Below are 6,191 nucleotides of genomic sequence, written 5' to 3'. Positions count from 1 at the left end.
GTTAGTGTTGATAACTGGAGTTGATTGGGACTGAGTCCTTTTAACTCCAATAAGAGTAGCCAGAGACAGGGAGTTAAATCTATGGCGTATCCACATATGTGAGACGGGCCTCATTGTCAAAGAATTCCCATCATTGCTCTGTTGTAGGTTGATTTTTAGAATTGTTTGTAACAAATGTGTCTAAACTAAACCAGTCTTTAAGTGGTTGGATTTATTGCAACAGTTACTGTGATGGTTGTTCCAGTTTACATTACATACACTCTTAGAAAAAGGGTTCCAAAAGGGTTCTTCAGCTGTAGAACTGTAAGGGTTTTCTTCTGGTGAAAGAGAGGCGGACAAAAATGCAGCGTGGTGGTTATACATGTTTTTAATAAAGACGACTATACATGAACAGACTATACAAAACAAGAAAAGTGAAAACCTAAACAGTCCTATCTGGTGCAAACACAGAGACAGGAACAATCACCCACAAAACCCAACACAAAACAGGCTACCTAAATATGGTTCCCAATCAGAGAATGACTAACACCTGCCTCTGATTGAGAACCATATCAGGCCAAACATAGAAATAGACAAACCAGACACACAACATAGAATGCCCACCCAGCTCACGTCCTGACCAACACTAAAACAAGGAAAACACATACCCCCTAACTGAAGGTGCGGACTCCTGGCAGATCTGGCGCACAACCTAAACCTATAGGGAAGGGTCTGGGTGGGCATCTGTCCGCGGTGGCGGCTCTGGCGCTGGACGTGGACCCCACTCCATAATTGTCTTAGTCCACCTCCTTAGTGTCCCTTGAGTGGCGACCCTCGCCGCTAACCTTGGCCTAGGAAACCTAACAACGGGCCCCACTGGACTGAGGTAGCTCAGGACTGAGGGGAAGCGGATCGGCCGACTGAGGGAAGCTCGGGACCGCAGGGATCCTCTGGGGACGCTCAGGAGTGAGAGGACGCTCAGGAGTGAGAGGAAGCTCAGGAGTGAGAGGAAGCTCAGGCAGGTTGATGGATCTACCATATCCTGGCTGAATGGCGGATCTAACTGATCCTGGCAGACTGGCGGATCCTGGCTGACTGGCAGATCCTGGCCGACTGGCAGATCCTGGCCGACTGGCAGATCCTGGCAGACTGGCGGATCCTGGCTGAATGGCGGATCTAACTGATCCTGGCCGACTGGCGGATCCTGGCTGACTGGCAGATCCTGGCCGTCTGGCGGATCCTGGCAGACTGGCAGATCCTGGCGACTGGCGGATCCTGGCGGACTGGCGGATGGCGGATCCTGGCCGACTGGCGGATCCTGGCCGACTGGCAGATCCTGGCTGACTGGCAGATCCTGGCTGACTGGCGGATCCTGGCAGTTCTGGCGGATCCTGGCTGACTGGCGGATCCTGGCAGACTGGCGGATCCTGGCTGACTGGCAGTTCTGGCGGATCCTGGCTGACTGGTAGTTCTGGCAGATCCTGGCTGACTGGCGGATCCTGGCAGACTGGCGGATCCTGGCAGACTGGCGGATCCTGGCGGATCCTGGCACACTGGCGGATCCTGGCTGAATGGCGGATCTAACTGATCCTGGCACTGGCAGATCCTGGCCGACTGGCAGTTCTGGCAGATTCTGGCAGACTGGCGGATCCTGGCAGACTGGCGGATCCTGGCCGACTGGCAGTTCTGGCAGATCCTGGCTGACTGGCACTTCTGGCAGATCCTGGCTGACTGGTGGATCCTGGCAGACTGGCGGATCCTGGCTGAATGGCGGATCTAACTGATCCTGGCGGATCCTGGCCGACTGGCAGATCCTGGCCGACTAGCAGTTCTGGCGGATCCTGGCCGACTGGCGGATCCTGGCCGACTGGCAGATCCTGGCTGACTGGCGGATCCTGGCAGACTGGCGGATCATGGCTGACTGGCAGTTCTGGCGGATCCTGGCTGACTGGTAGGTCTGGCAGATCCTGGCTGACTGGCGGATCCTGGCAGACTGGCGGATCCTGGCAGACTGGCGGATCCTGGCTGACTGGCGTATCCTGGCACACTGGCGGATCCTGGCTGAATGGCGGATCTAACTGATCATGGCAGACTGGCGGATCCTGGCCGACTGGCAGATCCTGGCCGACTGGCAGTTCTGGCAGATTCTGGCGGATCCTGGCAGACTGGCGGATCCTGGCTGACTGGCAGATCCTGGCCGACTGGCAGTTCTGGCAGATCCTGGCTGACTGGCACTTCTGGCGGATCCTGGCTGACTGGTGGATCCTGGCAGACTGGCGGATCCTGACTGAATGGCGGATCTAACTGATCCTGGCTGACTGGCAGATCTTGGCCGACTGGCGGATCCTGGCCGACTGGCGGATCCTGGCCGACTGGCGGATCCTGGCCGACTGGTGGATCCTGGCCGACTGTCAGTTCTGGCGGATCCTGGCCGACTGGTAGATCCTGGCTGACTGGCAGATCCTGGCCGACTGGCACTGATCCTGGCTGGCAGTTCTGGATCCTGGCCGACTGGTGGATCCTGGCCGACTGGCAGTTCTGGCAGATCCTGGCTGACTGGCACTTCTGGCGGATCCTGGCTGACTGGTGGATCCTGGCCGACTGGTGGATCCTGGCCGACTGTCAGTTCTGGCGGATCCTGGCCGACTGGTAGATCCTGGCTGACTGGCAGATCCTGGCCGACTGGCAGTTCTGGCGGATCCTGGCCGACTGGTGGATCCTGGCCGACTGGCAGTTCTGGCAGATCCTGGCTGACTGGCACTTCTGGCGGATCCTGGCTGACTGGTGGATCCTGGCAGACTGGCGGATCCTGGCTGAATGGCGGATCTAACTGATCCTGGCTGACTGGCAGATCCTGGCCGACTGGCGGATCCTGGCCGACTGGCGGATCCTGGCCGACTGGCGGATCCTGGCCGACTGGCAGTTCTGGCGGATCCTGGCCGACTGGTAGATCCTGGCCGACTGGCAGATCCTGGCCGACTGGCAGTTCTGGCGGATCCTGGCTGACTGGCGGATCCTGGCAGACTGGCGGATCCTGGCTGACTGGCAGTTCTGGCGGATCCTGGCTGACTGGTAGTTCTGGCAGATCCTGGCCGACTGGCAGTTCTGGCGGATCCTGGCTGACTGGCGGATCCTGGCAGACTGGTGGATCCTGGCAGACTGGCGGATCCTGGCAGACTGGCGGATCCTGGCTGACTGGCGGCACTGGCGGCGCTGGGCAGACTGGCGGCACTGGCGGCGCTGGACAGACTGGTAGCTCAGACGGCGCAGGGCAGACGGGTAGCTCAGACGGCGCTGGGCAGACTGGCGGCACTGGCTGGCGCTGGCAGGTAGCTCAGGCGCAGGGCAGACTGGCGGCGCTGGGCAGACTGGCGGCACTGGCGGCGCTGGGCAGACTGGCGGCACTGGCGGCGCTGGGCAGACGGGTAGCTCAGACGGCGCTGGGCAGACTGGAGAAAAAGGCTCTGGCAGCGCTGGACTGAGGAGCACTGGTGCCTCTGGAATGAGGGGCTCTGGCGCCTCTGGCATGAGGGGCGGTAGCTCTGACAGCGCCGGACAGGCGGGAGACTCCGGCTGCGCTGGAGAGGAGGAAGGCTCCGGCAGCGCTGGACAGGCGGGACGCACTGTAGGCCTGATGCGTGGTGCTGGCACTGGTATGCCGTGCATACTATGCCAAACCAACAGCTTTCTTTCTACTCTGTCCAATACATCCTCCACACTCTCAGACTCAGCACTCTGCTTCGCCGACAGCTCCAATTCCATCCATGGCTCCTTACGGTAAACAGGGGGAGTTGGCTCAGGTCTGACTCCTGACTCTGCCACACTCTCACTCACACCCAATAAATTTTTGGTGGTGCCTCTCGGGCTTCCAGCCGCTCTGCCGTGCTAGCTCCTCATAATGCCGCCTCTCTGCTTTCGCTGCCTTCAGCTCGGCTTTGGGGCGGCAATATTCCCCTGGCTCTGCCCAGGGTCCTTTTCCGTCAAGGATCTCCTCCCAAGTCCATTTATCCAAATAGTGCAGCCTCTCCCACTGCTGCCTCTGTTGCTTCTCCTGCTGCTGCCTTTGCTGCTGCTGCTGCTGTTGCTCCTGCTGCACCTGTCGCTTCTCCTGCTGCTGCTGTTGCTGCTGCCTCTGTTTACCACGCCGCTTGGTCCTTGGTTGGTGGGTGATTCTGTAAGGGTTTTCTTCTGGTGAAAGAGAGGCGGACCAAAATGCAGCGTGGTGGTTATTCATGTTTTTAATAAAGACGACTATACATGAACAGACTATACAAAACAAGAAAAGCGAAAACTTAAACAGTCCTATCTGGTGCAAACACAGAGACAGGAACAATCACCCACAAAACCCAACACAAAACAGGCTACCTAAATATGGTTCCCAATCAGAGAATGACTATGGAAAGGGTTTTACATGGAACCCCAAAGGGTTCTACCTGGAAACAAAAAGAGTCTAAAGATCCACCGCTTCAAAGGTTTCTCCCATGGGGACAGCCAAAGAACCGTTTTAGGGTCTAGATAGCACTTTTTTTTCAGAGTGTAGGAAGTCTCAAGCAACAGTATTGTCCACTCTGCTCTGACATGCAGTCTGAATGTAAGTTGTGGTTGATGTAAAATGGACAACCTCCCTCTAATTGGAATCCAATAGACATTGGATGTCACATTGCAAGCCACCATAATGTGACACATTAAGAAATATGCAAATGAAACTTAATCACCATTATACCTCAAATGAGACCATATTAACTGCATTTGACTCCATAGGAGTTGAATTGGCGCTTGCGATTTTACTGTGAGAGTAAACAACTAACTCTAGAACACTGATCAACACTACAGGGAGTTTAAAAATAAAAAGTTATTTTCAATTAATACTGTACAGAGTGAAAAGCAATGATGCAGAGTTAAATATCAAGACTAAATTGAGAGAATACAACTCAGAAAGAAATTACTCCATTGCCAGAGTACATTTGACTCTTTTTAGACTGGGACTAAAATGTTATCTGTGGCATAATTCTATTTTCCTCAGTCAGACTGAGATTTACTCTTTCATTTTTACTGTGAACTCTATTACACACCGGGACACGAAATGTAACCTGTACAGGAACAGTATTGATACCATGGACTAAATGGACATTAGTCCTAACATTTATCCACATTTTCTGAAATCAATATAATGTAGGCTGAGCCCTGAAAGGTGCATGCCAAAACCAAGTCCTTGTTCAAGATTGGTAAAAAAACAAAAAAATGTATTGGAGCCAAAATACCACAGGGCATAGAGCCAGCAGTGGAACAGATCTGAAAGGAAACAGGGTGTCCATGAGATTAGTGGGATGCCATTCTGTTGGTGACTTTACTATCAGAAATAGGAAGGAGATATACTGTCTACATCAGTATCAATCCCGTCTAACTACGCTCTGGTTCCATGCATATCAGGAGTAACTCATATCACACCAAATACCTCCATGTGTGTGTGCATTCTCTGTGTGTTTTTGTGGGTTTGTGGGTGTGTACTTTATGCAAGCATGCTTGAGTGTGGGTGTGTGTTGTCAGGGGTGTCTGTGTTGTGTTTTGCTTGTCCGAGCTCCTAGGATTACAGTGTGCATTCTAATAGCACGTATGTGGCTGGTTGGCTTGTCACCAGCCTGTGTGTTAGAAACAGCATACGTATGTCTCCCCTCCATGCTGGGGGGCTCTAGTTCTGCTGAGCAGGGCTGTCTGCTTTACAACAAACTCTCAGATTCCTCTAGCCCTGTGTCATGGCTAGGATAGGCTCAGAGGGGGATTACAATTGGGAGGAAGGGCGGAGGAGAGGGTGAAACGGAGTGCTTGGCAGTTGTTAGAGGGGTAGTGGGGTAAAGGGGAGGGCCTTTGCACTGGCATGGCACACCCCGTCATTGTCCCCAGGCTTTGGGAGTTGCAGATAGCATATGAACACGTCATATGCCATGACAATTTTAGGGGGAATAAGAGGAAATTAGCTTTAAAACTGCTAAATATTCTCTCAGACTCATGGCAAAATGTGTAGAATAGCAGGAAAGGACCTCTAAAACAGCAAAATTTTCTCTCTAAGCCTCATGGCGAGTATGTAAAATAGCATGAGATTAGCTGTAAAATCCCAGCGAAACTGCTCTACGTCACTGTCTTGGACTTGGATTCCATTCTAGTGCTATGTCTGACACGAATAGACCTAGTTCATTCTATAAATATCTGTCCGG

The sequence above is a fragment of the Oncorhynchus nerka genome, linkage group LG22, assembly GCF_034236695.1.
Source record: "Oncorhynchus nerka isolate Pitt River linkage group LG22, Oner_Uvic_2.0, whole genome shotgun sequence".
NCBI classification, from domain to species: domain Eukaryota; kingdom Metazoa; phylum Chordata; class Actinopteri; order Salmoniformes; family Salmonidae; genus Oncorhynchus; species Oncorhynchus nerka.
Note: the sequence above shows the minus strand (reverse complement) of the source record.